General features: G+C 45.9%; 1 protein-coding gene across 2 annotated transcripts in view; it reads left to right on the top strand.

Moving 5' to 3' along the window:
* The window catches only part of LOC138064271 (uncharacterized), a 49,783-nt gene extending 39,450 nt beyond the window's left edge, over nucleotides 1-10,333 (top strand). Inside the window, exons 4-7 of one of the 2 annotated variants that reach the window (XR_011137543.1) lie at nucleotides 2,801-3,060; nucleotides 6,583-6,711; nucleotides 6,941-7,008; nucleotides 10,182-10,333. The gene's annotated coding sequence lies outside the window, so the exon portion shown is untranslated. Of the gene's footprint in view, nucleotides 1-825; nucleotides 917-2,800; nucleotides 3,061-6,582; nucleotides 6,712-6,940; nucleotides 7,009-10,181 lie in introns of those variants that run through there. The other variant, XR_011137544.1, reaches the window with a different exon arrangement.
* The last annotated feature ends 4,918 nt before the right edge of the window (nucleotides 10,334-15,251 follow it).

The raw sequence follows: 15,251 nt of genomic DNA, 5'->3' as shown, positions 1-15,251 counted from the left end.
CTTCTGATGGAAGTCCCACCCCTACTTCGCTGTCATGTATCCCACTTGCCCTGGAAGCCCCCCTCCTCTTCTAGTCACAAGGTCTGTTTACTCCACCTCTTTTTGCCCCTGGGGATTGCCATTTTCTAAAACATCATACCTTACGTGTTCACAGACTGCCCCTGTGATTACTGGCAGGTCCAGCCACCCCTTCCAGTTTACCCAGAAGAATGTCAGGACAGGAAGCCCCTGCCTATGATATACATGGAGGCCACCATTTTGGACAACATGTTAATCCATGTGTTTTCATATTGCTGTGATTGGCTGATTGCCTTTTTTTGAAACCATTATACCCACATGGTCTCAGAGCCCCCCCGATTGGCTATCTATCTGTTTATTTTTGACTAGGAAATGCTCATATGTAAAAATATATGAAGTTATATATAATATATACATATATAGAAATATATATATATAAATGAGTTTACAAATATGTATATAGATTTCATTTATAGATAGTTACATTTTTATTTATATATAAAAATATATAATATAACATATATCTATGCCTATATAAAGATATATAAATTAAATATTTATGTACTGTAGTGAGCACACCTGCGGAAGCTCTGGCGAGGAGCCAGGTGGCTGGCAGAGTACGTGGTAGCAGCCCCGGAGTGTGCTCTCTACGCGCTGACCGACTTCCCGTCAGGGCCAGGCACGCATATTCCCTTTGGTCAGCAACGTCTGGCTGCTTCCCGGCCGGTAGCTACCCAAGGTTAGCACAGCTGAGATAAGGAGAGAGTTCGAGTAGATGTAAGGGGCCCTTAGGCTACAGCGAGGTGAGTCCCGCCTGGGCGTCCGACCCGGGTGTCCAGCAGCCTCCCATCAGCGACCCCTCCGCGCGGTTCCCGGGGCTCCCCGCGCAGCTTGGCGCGTAAGTCCTCTATTGAATCTACCCGGTTTAACCCCTCCGGAACCTTGAGCGTCTCTCTACGCCGGCACCCGACCCTCTCTTGCCCGCCTTGCGGTCACGTTTGGCGCGGTCGGCAGGGTCCCGGTGTGGAGATGCCTCTTTGGGGGCGAGAGGACCGGGGGGAGGCGGGGAGCCGCGTTCCCGGGTGGCCCGCTACGGGTCGATGGGCACCCATGGCTCGCGAGCTGGCGAGGCGCCCCCGCAGCGTGGCCAGAGCTAGAGGGTGAGCCGGGGGCATCCCCAGAGCGGCTCGTGGGGCTGGTCTCCGAGCTCCGAGCTCCGGCTGGCAGAAGCAGGGCTGGCAGCGGGGGATCTGGGGTGGGTCTCGCTGACTGCGCTCCGCACCCCGGACGAGGCGTTGCTGACGCAGCGCCAGCGAAACGGGCAGGTGGAAAGGGGTCTCGAAGCCGCTAAGGAGGCTCGACAAACGACCCAGGAGGCCGCAACTGCAACCGCGGGTCGAGCCGAGAAGCTGCAGCACCGGTGCGCCGCTGCGGCCGCCCGCATCGCAAATCGCCGGCGGCGACAGGGGGGCGGCGAGATGTCCGTCCCCGGCGGTGCGGGCACTGGTGCGAAAAGCCGATGGGGATCCGGAAACTTGGGACGGCAATATCTGGGACCCCGACGAGCCCCCCAGCTCGGAGTCGGACCCCGAGCGTGAGGGGGAGGCAGCTGCCCGGCCGGTGGCAGCGCAGCCGCCTACCGGACCGAGCGCGGCCAGCCTGCAAGGGACCGCAACTGCTCGCGATTTTAAAGCGTCGGAGCTGCAGGATGTGCAGGGGCGCTACCGGCAGCAGCCCCGTGAAGGGTTGTTAGAGCGGCTGTTGAGGCTGTGCGACGATGGGCCAGAGGCGGTTCATTGTACTAGAGGGGAGCTCGATGCGACGGGGGCCCTGCCCCAGGATCCCAGGCTGCGCGGCACCCTCCGTCCCCCGCAGCAGCAAAGCCGAAGCGTTTCCCCCTCCCTAGTGGAGCGGGTGCTGGGCGCGGCGCGGTTAACCTGGCCGGCTGCCGCGGACGTCGATGACGGGCTCACCGGGTGGACTGCTATCGCGGCAGGAATGAACCGGCTGCGGCAATCAGGAATGCTGTCCGGAACGTATTCCCCCGCGTTTACCGGATCCGATCCCCGTGAGCAAAACCATCCGGACTAAGATGCTGCGAACCGGCCCGCCCATCTTAAAGCGATGGTGCTGCCTGTGGGTGGTGGGGGAAGTCGCAGCGCTGCCATCTCAGTTGGCAGAGGCGTCCTCTGTTAGCAGCGGTGGGAAGCCGGGACACAGGCGGGTCAACGTGAAGCGGGCAGAAAGGGCGAGTCGCGGCACTATGTTCCGAGAGCTGCTGCAAGCGGCCATGCCATGGCGGGAGGCGGACGGCGAACCCAGCGCAGAGCTGCTCGAGCGGTGGCTGCAGCTGCAGCCGGAGCAGCGCACACCGCCCCCGGGGGTGGGGGCGCGCGGCGAGCAGCCTGGAGAGCGCCGGGGGGGCGCGGCGGCACCCACTGCCCCGCCGGCAGCGTGCACGGACGGGGAGCTGCCAGCGGCACAAACGGGGGCCGGCAGCGTTGCCCCCGCTCAGCTCTGCAGCGGTTGGGGACCCAAAAGGGGTATATCTGCAGAGGACAAAAGCCTGGGGAGGGGTGGCAAGTTGATTATATTGGACCCTCGCCGGAGAGCCAGCGGCACAGGTGTGTCCTGACCGCTGTAGACGCCTGCTCTGGTCTATTGTACACCCGCTCTTGCACCGCAGCTACCCAGGCTCACACCATGAAGGCATTAGAAGACTTGACTGGGTTATATGGTTCCCCGGTGGAGATCCAAAGTGATCAGGGCACTCGTTTTACAGGGAAGGACGTTCAAAATTGGGCTGGAGAGCGAGGAATAGCCTGGACATATCACATACCCTACCATCCGCAAAGGGCCGGATTGACAGAACAGCTGAACGCTTGTTTCAAAGGGGAGTCCATCGAGCAGCCGCGTGTGCTTAGAGTGCAACGGCTGCAGCCCCAAGCCTGTCTCCCCGTGCGAGCCACGCCTGGGAGTGCAGGGTTGGATCTGCGATTGCCACGCAAAGAAATAACCCAAGAACTGGAGAGCTGTCATCTTGTGAGTATGGGGTTGGCAGTTGCCATACCTCTATTGTATTGCGGTCACTTGGTGCCCTGTAATAGTTTAGGTCTCCGGGGCGGTGGACATCGTTGCAGGAGTCATTGACTCAAACTACCCTGAGGAGGTGAAGGTTGCAACCCATTACACCGGATCCCAACCCTGGCGGTGTACACAGGGAGCCCAAATAGCCCAACTGACATGTGAGCGGATAGGGGTCCCCACTATCCAGGAAGTAGATCCCTTGCAGCCCACCGGGCAACCAGGCGGTTTCGGGCCCACAGGCCGTGCTGTGTGGGTGCATGATCTGACTAAACCCAAACAGTCGGAAGGGGAAATCATTGCTGATGGGCCAGGAGACACCCACTTGGTACTAATCAAAGGGGAAAGTGTCCCAGTCTATGTTCCCTCTAGGTACACACATACTTTTATAATGATATAGAAATTAAATATATATATTTGGAAAAGTAGAGATATAGAATGGATAAAACATTCTTAATAAGAGATTTATATTTATTTATATTTATTTATTCCAGTTGTTGGAACCTGGTGATTATGCTCAGCTCTGTCTTGAAGCTGTCAGCATGCACAGCTCTTTATGTTCTGCCACTATTAATTTAAGCAATATGAACACTGCGAAATTTTTAGACTGGGTCAGTACTCTCCTACAAAGTAAGAGCTGTGTTTTGATCAGACTTTCTGCCTGGCTATCAGTATTGTAAAAACCGTTGGGAGCGGGGTATGCAGAACCCTACAGTCTATCCTCCATTCCAAAATTATAGACAAAAAGCAGTGCTGTTTAATTGATCTAACTAACAGCAACAATAATCTCTGTTTTGCTGGGTGTCTCACAGCGCTTACAACAGTGGGGGAATCTGACAGATGCAGAATTGTTAAAAGGGGAGCAAAAGAACTACATGACAAACTGAGGTGGTCTGTGCACAGGAAGGTCTTGCTGAGTGAGATCCCCTTGTTTGAGGATCTGCTACGTGTTAATATAGGCATCATCCTCCTATCTGAGGGCAAAAAAGGTTGGGAGATTTTTTTTTTAAGCCAAACGGCAGTCTTGAATATCCAAGACCTGTTTCTTCCTTTTACGTGATGAACATTAGTATGGTGTTAAGGACGTCAGGAAGGTATTTGGGGCAATAAACTTTTTTGAGCTTTGTCAGACATTGTATAATCATGTCCATAGCTGTACATACTATTGCTGGCTCGGCTTGTCTTGAGACTGTGCAGTTAACATGGGGAGGAGCCCTAGCTGCAGACTGCTGCGCAGGTCTGGGGAATGTTTACAGAGGCACCAGGCCCTGGCTATTAAAAAACAAATTGATTGTTTGACTATGATTTTTGGTGAGAAGTGCAAGGCCTATGTGGAAAAGCATCACAAATGTAAGGGCTGGCAGTGCGGAATGTGCTATGGACAGATCTGTAACGTGAACCAGCATCATGCCTGTGATCAAAAACCCAGAAGCAGGGCAGGGCTATATTTCCTGCATGCACTCCATGTCATAGAAAACTGGGACACGTCCCAAATTACATTTTTGCCATGGAGGTCACCCTGGAAGAACCTGGGGATGAAGAAGAAGGAGAGGTAGGAAGGAAAACTGAAGGAGAATGGGAGTTTAAAGGGGGGCACATCCCTCATGAACTTAAATCAGTTGTTTATGGAAACAAAGTTTTGGGGCTACATTTTCCTAGCACATAATGCCAAAGGCTATAAAGGCTACTGTGTTGTTAGTCAGCTTCTGAAGGAAAAAATGGACATGCAATTAATCACCCAAGGTGGTAAACTCATGCGCATGGAAGTACCCATCCTGAGTAGTCGTTTCATAGACTCCTTAAATTTTTCACCCATGAAACTAAGCAGCCTTCCCCAAGTGTTGGGTATTGAGGGCTGCCAAAGTTATTTCCCCCATTTTTTTCAACACTGCTGAAAATCAAAGTTATATCAGCCCTCTTCCACCACCACAATATTATGGGGTGGATGGCGTGATGCTTGAGGAGAACAAGGAATTCTTGGCATGGCACACACATGGCTAATCAGGAGAAGATTTTTTGACTTGCAAAAAGGACTGAGTGACTATTGCCAGCAAGATGTAAAAATGTTGTGGGAGGCCTGCAGAGCATGTGGGAATGGTGATGACCCATCGCACATTCTATGAGAAGGAGGGTGATGAAGAGGTGAAGGCTTATTGCTGTATAGATCCCTTTCAGTATACTACGCTGGCCTCTACTTGCATGTCTACATACCGGTTTATGTTCCTTAAACCTAACATGGTAAGACTCCTCCCTCCAGAAGGCTATCGTTGGAGGAAAAAGATATTCGACCCCCTCTATTCAATGGCTTATGTACATGGCTGAAAAGGAAAATATTCAAATCTGTCATAAGTTACAAGGTGGTGAATATCAAGTGGAAGCCTGTTTCTTGGATGGCTGTGCAGTCATTGGTGGGGTGCCGACAGCTTTCAAATTTAATGGGTGCTTTTTCCATGGCTGTATTGAATGCTACCATGGAAATGACTGGAACCCTCTGGTGGGGGCCACCTTTGGATATTTGTATTACACAACACAACAAAAGATGGACGACCTAAAGAGAGCAGGCTTTAGCATCAGATGTCTATGGGAGCATGAGTGGATCACTATGACAAAATCAGTGGGGGAGCTCACAGAGTTCTTTGCCAGGACCAAACTGGCTACACTGTTCATCTCATGATGCACTTTTTGGCAAGACAAATACCATTTGTCTGTACTACAAAGCAGCCTCCAATGAAAAGATGTATTACTATGATTTTACTAGCCTCTATCCCTTCATCAACCCAAAGTTATTTTTGAAAATTTTGACGCTCTGCCACCATCCTTGGGATGGTCAAAGTAAAGGTGTACCTACCTCCTGGATTCTTTTTTCCCTGTACTTCCCATGAGGGCAAGCAGCAAGCTATTGTTTCCCTTGTGCCGCACTTGTGCTGAAACCTGTCAGGCCCTCTGTATCCACAGTGATGAAGAAAGAGCCCTTGTGGGCACCTGGTGTTCCCCAGAACTGAACAAGGCTCTGGAGAAGGGCGATAGGGTCTGTGAAATCTATGAGGTTTGGCATTTCAAGCAGAGGGGAACAGTCTTTTCTCAGGTTATATAAAACTACACCTCCGCCAGAAGCAGGAAGCTTCAGGCTCCCCAGCCTGGTGCAGAGATGCTGACAAAAAAGCTGAATATGTTGAAGATTACAGGCAGAAAGAAGACATTCTTTTGCAGTCTGAACATATAAAGAAAAACCCTTCCAAATGCCAAATTGCAAAACTGTTTTTCAATTCTCTGTGGGGAAAATTGGACAGAGATCCAACCTACCCAACATCACCATTGTAAGAGAACTAGATGAGTTGTATGGTTATCTCTTTTCTCTGGCTTATGATATGTCCTGTGATTTTATTGATGAGGATGCAGCCACTGTCTCGTGGAAGTATGCTAAAGGAAGTGCAACCCTGTAGCACAACACTAACATTTTAGTAGCTTGCTTCACCACAGCATATCTGCGCCTGGAGGTTTACGATCTCCTAGATGCCCTGCAAGACCATTGCCTTTATCATGATGCAGACTCTGTGATATTTGGGAGTCGTCCAGGGGATTGGAAGCCCCTGCTCAGTGACTATTTAGGTGAGTTGATGAGTGAATTGCCACCAGAGGAGCACATTACTGAGTTTGTGTCTTCAGGCCCCAAATTCTGCAGCTACTTGAAGTCTGGGGGAAAGTGTTGCTTAAAGGTTGTGACAGCAAGGCAGGTAAGAGAGGGTCGGATAGAATACCGGCATAGAGATACACTCAAGGTTCATGAGGGGTTAAACAAGATAAATTTAATGAAGGACTTGCACTCCAAACTGCACAGGGAGCCCCGGGAACCACACGGAGGGGTCGCTGATGGGAGGCTGCTGGACGCACAGGTCGGACGCCCAGGTGAGACTCAACTCGTTGTATCCTAAGGGCTCCTTTTATCTACTAAAACTATTTCCTTATCTCAACTGTGCTGAGCTTGAGTAGCTACTGGCTGCGAAGTAGCTAGACATTGTTGACAAAATGGAATATGCCTATCCGGCCCTGATTGACTTTGGTCAGTGTGTAGAGAGCACACTCTGGGGCTGCTACCATGTACTCTGCCAGTTACCTACTCCTCTCCAGATCTTCTGCAGGTGTGCTCACTACAAAGTTTAAAGGCATCACTCTAAATGCAAAAGAGAAAAGATCAATTTTGAGGCACTGAGGTATCTCATGTTGCATTACAGTGTAAATACAGACAGTGATGACCCTAAAAAGATCATGATAGACCAGCACTCTATTTGTCAGGAACAAGGAGAGGTAGGCAATAGAAACCAGGCCCCTCCAGAACACACAGAAGGTCGTCTATGACAAAATGGTGCTGACTAAAAATTTTAAAAGCCTCCCCTACAGTTTTTGGTCATGGGCATCCACTGGAAGCACCCCTTTTCTGCTATTCTGGCAGGGCCTAGCAACTGTGGGAAAAGTTATTTTGTAAAAAGTCTTTCAGACAGGGCCAATTGCTTCCTTTCTTTTATGCCTGAGAATATTGTGTGGTGTTACAGTTGTTGGCAACTGTTGTATCAGGAACTGCTCTGTAAATAACCTTTTATCAAATTCATGGAGGACTTGCCTGACAGTCTCAGTGATAACTGTTTATTTCCCCCAATAAAGTAAATATGGTTGTGATTGATGATTTGATGAACTCTGCTTCTGAGAGCAATGAAATTGAGAAAGCTTGTACTAAGTCTGTGCATCACAGGAATCTAAAGCATCCTGTACATTGTCCACAATGTTTTTTTGCAAGGGTAAAAGGAGCTGCACCATCACTCTCAACACAAAATATCGGGTGCTATTTAAGAACCCCTGAGATAAGATCCAGGTTGCATCCCTAGCCAGGCAGATGTATCCTGACAAGGCCCGGTTCTTTTTAGAAGCATTTGAAGATGCTACAAAGTCACCATATGGGTACCTCGTTGTTGAGGTCACCATATGGGTACCACTTCTACCCTTGAGGCTTTTAGGCTAAGAACTGATTTTTTCCTGCCAGAGCAGCCAGCCTTTTACATACTGAAAACAAACAAACAAACAAACAAACAAACAAACTGGTGCTCTGCAATAAATAGAGAGGAGCTGGACTGACACCCTGCATTGCTATTGGTGTAGACTCAAGAGTATGATGTACCACTGTCTGAAGAGTAACCTGTCCCTCCTGGAGCTGTTGATCCAGTCCTCCCCCCAGCAGAGGAAAGCAATGCTCTGCACTGCTTCTTATGACCTGATAAAAGCCATTTCTTATATTTCCCTGAATACCTTGAAGAGGAACATTCCATTAATATCCCACCAGATATGCATGCTGAAAAAGGGCCGCAAATTCATTAAAAGCCTGAGTAGTAAAAGTGCGCCCTTCAAAAGAAAGACGCTACTGGTGAAGTAAGCCAGTGGATTTATCAGTCCTCTTCTAAGTTTTGCTCTTCCCCTCATCACAGGGCTTTTGGTAAAGCAGTGGTGGAATATGTAGAAAAATTGTATCTGGTGCCTGCAAACAAGCTGGAACAGCTAAGGGTGCTGCCACTACCCAAGGAAGACATTAGGGCTGACGCAGTGCACTCTTTGGATGCTGAAATGAGGGATATTCTCCAGAAACCAGGCTTGACAGCCTACGAAAAAGCTAAGGTGTATACAGTCAGCCACTCTTCAAAAGTACTTGGCACATGCGAAGCAGAGTGATTAGGAAAGGGGGAAAATAACTCTTGTTTTTTCTGGAAGAAAGCAAGACAGAAGTGGAAAAGCCCCTTCAGAATCCTGAGAACCCCGACCCTGTTCTTCAGGAAGTGTTGGATAATCTGCATCCACAGGATAGGAAGAATGCACAAGTGCTCCTAGGTAATCTAGGGCAACACAAACATATTTCTTCTTGCAACAACTGGGGAAATTTTGTATACAAAGGACATGTCATCAAGGGGTCCTGCCGAAAAACCAAGAGAGCTGTTTGGTGTCCATCCTCACAAGTAGTTGAAGAACACGTCACCTTTGGTTTAATTCTATCACAGTATCAAATATATCATACATGATCATATTAACAGTGGTGGTCAAGGCCCCTGCAAAGTGCACTTCTGCTCTCAGGTTTTGTGTTTTAATCAGAGAATAGTGATCAGCACATGCTTGATCTGGAGATAGGTAAAAGATGAGCAATGTATAGCCATGGACAAATTCTTCCCTGTCAACAAGCAGGTAATGAATTTTCATATGGCCGTCGACTGTCTGAACAAGCTGCATGTATTCTCTTAAACAGAAGCCATTCTCAAAATCAGGCTGCAGCAATTTCATTGGCATTTCACCATCCAAATACAGGGCCACAAAATTTATATCACAACATTTATAGTTGAAAGGATTCTTAGCATAATTGCTGCTAAAAGCATCGTTATCTATGAACCCAATGTTCTAGAGAAGATATATAGCATAGTACATAAGAAAATGCATCTGGTCTAAAACTGTTTTGGCTTTAATGAATTCTCTGGCCAGCAGATGGCAAACTCTGCTTCTTTTAAACAACTGAAGAAGAATTGCTCGGGTGCCTTTTTGCTTAGATTTATTTTGAATAAATTAATGAGGATGAAAATGGCCAGGAAAGGAAAATGGTGATTTAAGGAAAATCCAGGTAGAGGAGAGATGGAGCAGCTTTAAAAAAGTTAGTTGCCTGCATTCCTACATGTTCTCCCTAGCAAGTTACCAATGGCTTCTGATTTTTGGATCAGCTTGGCTCAGATTGACCGCAAGATCATTAGTGAAACAAGGGTGAAATTTCAATCAAATTTCATGTACCTAAGGTCTGCCATGTGCCATTAAAGCAGGTACCTTTGTCCTGATCTTCTGTACACTACACCAATCTTAGTATGGAACTGAAATGTGGTCAATTTTCTTGTAAGGGTTTTGGAAGCCTTCCTCTCGAGTCAGTTCAGTCCTGTAGTCACAGCACAGATCAGGCTGTGTGCAGGCTCAGGTCTTCACTTTTTAGAAATCAAACCACTGAGTGGATGGTTTTATGCTGAATATCATGACCAGGAGTGACACTGCTTCCTTTTGTCTTTCAGATGCAGACTTTGCTGATGGGAGCCTTCAATAGTCTGACTAACCTTACCATCAAAACCACAAGTGAACATCAAAACTGACAGATAACCATTCTCAAAATAATACTAACCAATCAAAACTTGAAAGGTATTCTCAAAACAATAAAATTACCATCAAAACAAAACCCAGTCTTTGGTGGTGCTTCCTATTTCAGTATGGAACATTATCATGAAAGTAGAAACTTTCTTTTCTGTTTTTTTTTTTATTTAGATGTTCTTTTTTTCAGGACATACTTGTCATCCAGAAGGGTGGAAGAGATCTGGCTGGCGCACAGGGCCTGGCAGTAGCTAAGGCCTGAATGGGGCACTGTGGGAACACACAGCAGGAGTGTGAGAATCAAGTCACTCTGCTGCTAGGGTAGGTTAAAGTGTCAGCATGTATGATAAGAACCTGCTTGTGCTTCACTGGAACTAAGTGGCGGAATCAAGGCTAAAGTGAAATAATGATGTCTGGCAATTGAATAAGGAAAAACTAAATCCAACCAGCCCCAACTGGATAATGATAGGGCATTTTGGGGTGCAAGGACACTCACACACAGGTAGTCCTGTCAGCAAAACCACTTAGGGCCATCACAACCAAGGTAAAAGTACCAGAAATACCAAACTGGGGAATGGCTGTAGGAAACCAGGGACCAGTGGGGACAGACGGGCCATGCCATGGCCTAGCGCAGGGGTACAGTGACAGATGTGCCGTACCATGGCCTGGGCTGGGGCTGGGAGGACAAACAGGCCAGACAGTGCTTGTTTTGAGTTCCCCAGTGTAAGGGTAAGGCGGGGCCACCGCCTGGACTCCCAGCAGGGATGGATACACAAACACAAGGCACACTAGGGTCAATACTGAGCGTTTATTACCTGTGCGTCTGAGCAGGGGTTCCCCAGTGATTTCCCAATCGAGGCAATAATGGAGCAGGAGAGTCCCTGGCACCGCTGAGCATTGGTCCAGGGTGAGGAACACCGCGGGGGGGGGCACTATGTGAGGTTTTTATGGCCTACACACATGTGCAGTGAGCATATTGAGCTCATCGCTCATCTCGATTCAAAGCCCAGGTGCAGCGCCACACTGGCATGGGCTTGGCCACGTGACTATGGGTCAACATGCCCTGTTGATGCTCCTTTTCCCACGGAACGGTCTGGCTAGCTTCCATTGCCTAGCTCCTCCACATTCTTCTGCATTTTCCCATACACCCAGCAATAAAATTTCAAGACAGAGTTTATGTATGTGGAATGCATGACTATGGCTAAAATAGAGCAGAATTCGTTTAATCCCCAAACAGGACTAAATATATCAAACTGATTGCAGTAAAGAGAGTGAACAAGATTAGGAGATCACTCTGGAGATCATCCAGTCCAATCCTGCTGCTCAAGTATGGTCAGCTAGAGCAGGTTGCCTAGGACCATGTCCAGTCAGGTTTTGAAAATCTCCAAGGATGGAGATTCCACAACCTCTCTGGGCAACCTGTTCCCATGTTCAATCACCCTTTAATCATATCTTTCATGATGAAGATATTGGAATAATATCCCCCTTTGGAAAATTTTTGGGCAAATAACCTCATAATAATGAGACTTCAATAATTTATCCTTTGTGTTTAGCAAAATAACCATTGGCTTGACTTGACTACATAGGGAAAAAACAAGTAAATGGTACCAAAGATTCCCAAATTTTTAAACTACTGCTGTTGGTATTAACAGTAACAATACTGACTATTGCAAACGATTCTGCCCTTTTTTATTTATTTAATTTAAAATTCTCAGTAACATTATGAGATACTATCATGTCTGCAGGGTTTTTATAATCTGCAAGTTATATTTTTTATCTGAAATCTGGTTTCTAAACCTCAAATGTATTTGGCTAAACATAAATACTCATTTTCCTGGCCCTCCCTCTGTTCAGGTTGCTCATATGAGCAAAATGTTTAGGACATTTACTGTAATTTCATACTCAGGAATAGTTTTGAGAAACTAACTTCTTTTAACAGTTATTTCTTCTCTGTGAACTGCAAAATAAGAAGCTATTGGTGTAGTAGCAGAAACTGTAAGTGTGCCAAATCTCTTCCTTTGGGGAAAAGGGGAAACAAAAGTATTGCCTCAAAAAGATGAGCTATCGCAAGTTTGCTGTGTTATTGCTTCCCTCTGTAGCGCTCTCCCTTCTTTGACATGCTTCTGTAACCACACACTATTAGGTTTTATTGACATTTTAAATGATCTAGTAGTAGCAGCTAACGATGTAAAACATAGCAAAGCTAAATAGGAGACTGTATAGGAGGGGCTGGTGATTTTATTTTAAACCAAACTGATTTCAGTCATACTAATTCTCTTACAGATTTCTTTCATTCAGCCTTTCATACTCATTTTTCCATACTCTCATGCTCACAAGCACCAAGATGTGTATGTCTGGCTAGTCTTACCAGGATTACTTGTGGTGAAATGAAGGACAAATCATGCCAGATTAAGAGTCATTTTCATGTCTCCTTGGTTCTTTTTGATGGGTGATCATGTGCTTAGTTTGGATGTGCCTTTTGTACTCTTCAGTGACCCCGCTGTGTGATTCATTAAGCAATATTGTTGATTTGCTGTCTGTCCTTCTGTGTCCTCTTCTGGGAGTAGTCTCTCTTTCATTTAGGCTGTCCTTTTTTTTCCCAGTCTGTGTGTCTCAAGAATCTGAATCTAGATCTCAGTGACCTGTTGGTGCCATCAACTCATGTCATTCTTTTGTCCCTTCTTTTCTTGTAATTTCTTTTGGTGCTTTCATACATACATTTCTGCTCTTAATTTATTCATTCCAACCTATTATAGATCTCTGCATCAAGAAGGTACATCAGGTCACACAAATGAACTAGACAAGGGAAGTATGTAGTGTCTCAAACAGGTTACAAGCTATCGAGAGGTTCCTGTCACACTGAAACTGAATTTGGAGACATGTCTGTGCTGGTCATTCTGGAAGAATAGAGTTTAATACCAATAAAAGTACATCAGTGTAAACTAATTCACTCACTTGTTCTGGCATGAAAAGGTACTTGTTTTTTGGTGACTTTTTAGTCACCAAACTCAATGCTATGAACACTTTTTGAAGGTGGACAGTGAGATGAAGCCTCTGGAATGACTGTAAATGTATCACTGCTCCTTCACGTGCAATTGCACCATTGAGTGATACCCAATAATAATAACAATGCTATACAGGTGTTTGCAAGAGGAGTTCCTGAATTTAGGTACCATTAGCTTTGTTTGAGAGGATCTGCATTGTATTTTTGCTGGTTTTGTTTTTTGAGGTTTTTTTTGGCCTGTGGACCTGGTTTTGGTTGAATAGTGGCCTACAGTTCTGGCATTGCCAGGACAGTCTCTTCCAGGACTTGTCTTCAGTTCCTCCTCCTTCTTCTCCTCTCTGAGAACAACCAGACCTCCTCTAACAGGTGTTGAATCTTTTTTTAAGAACAAAAACGTTCTCTTTTCATCTTGTCTGACTCTACAGGGTCCTAAATCCAAACATCAAATCATTTCATTACTTTCCTGCTTCAAAACTGCAGCTTTCTGATCTTCTGACAATCAAACACAGCCAAGTCCTGGTGTAGGAAAGATTTTGTGATGCACATTTAAAATTGCATACACAAATAAAATCTGACTTTAAATGAGAGGAAAAAATTCAGATTGTTTTTGTTTTAAATTGTGGCTTGGGAACTGATTGCATTTTATATCACTTTGATACCTAGCCACTACAAAAAAAATGCTAATAAGTATTAATAATGAGAGAAAAAACAGAGAGGCAAGATGACTAATGGAGAATTGTAAGGCAAATGCAAGCTCTCCAGAATAAAAGAAGGAACTTCCAGACTTGCATGAATGGCAAAGGAAATATAAAATGGCTTTTTTTTTATTCAGTCCTCACTAGTCTGACTAGTAGTAATGATAGAGAAAAAAGAAATTATAGCAGCTAAAAGGGCTAAACACTCAGGGTAGAATAGGAAAAGAACCGAACAGAGACTATGTAGGTTAAATTTTCTCAGATTGTCTCAGCCTGATGAAATCTTCTCTAGAGTAAAGATGGTATGTAAACAATGACTTTAAGATGACCAGAACATACTGCAGTAATGATTTGAAATACATGAGATATGCTTTGCTAAGAAAACTAGAAATATGAAACTAGAAGTATAAAAACTAGAAGCCTTGAGGGTTTGGGAAGTTCAAAGAAAGCAATTTGAAGATATGGCAGAGTACAGTATTGAAGAGAGGATGGTAAATGGGTAAAAATGAGGAGGCAGGGAGTGCATCTGCAAATTTGGGTGACTGTGGGACTGAGGGGGTGTAAGATATATAAGCTGCCTGGCAGATGCTGCTAGGAAGTAATTCCTATTTTGAAAATAATTAAAATTAATGGTGCCATTTCTACAGTAATAGAGAATTTAGGTCAATCAAGTTGAGCAATTTTGATTTTCAGATGAACTGTTTGATCTGATTTTGACCAACTCTCACAGGCATAATAAGCATATGGAAATGTGCAGAAATTAAGGAGGGAGGCCTCTGTACATCCTGTTTCATTTCAAGTCCAGAGAGCATGCAAACCACCCTGTGGGAAATACAGCATTTCTAGTATCCCTTCAGTTTTCTCTCATTGCAGTGCTTATTGAGGAACACTTTTTCAGATGCCCTCTGAATGTCATGAGGTAAGTAGTGAGAGCACCACATCCTTTGCAGCTATGCCAGTTCACTGTCCAGTAGTGAATTAATGCTGGTGCCAGTGAAGATGAAGTGGGGCAACAAATAGCAGAAGGAAAAGAAGGATAATAGAGTATGGCAATATGAAATAGGAAGGATGTCAACCTGGCACTACAGAAAAAAGTAATGGTCCACAGAAGATGGGGGGGAGAATATTGTTTGTATTGACAGTTTAACACTTTCCCAACCCTTTATCCCATCATTTCCAAGTATATCTAGTGGTATTTCTGCTCCACATGCTCTCCTGGGATAGTGTTTGCATTATGCTGCTCCAGCTGGCTGCTGCCGTGCTCTCTGTATTCTCACTCCAGATGTGGGTGAGGCTTG

The sequence above is a fragment of the Struthio camelus genome, chromosome W (genome assembly GCF_040807025.1).
Source record: "Struthio camelus isolate bStrCam1 chromosome W, bStrCam1.hap1, whole genome shotgun sequence".
Classification (NCBI taxonomy): domain Eukaryota; kingdom Metazoa; phylum Chordata; class Aves; order Struthioniformes; family Struthionidae; genus Struthio; species Struthio camelus.
The sequence above is the reverse complement of the archived record's forward strand: the minus strand, read 5'-3'. Positions and strand labels throughout refer to the sequence as shown.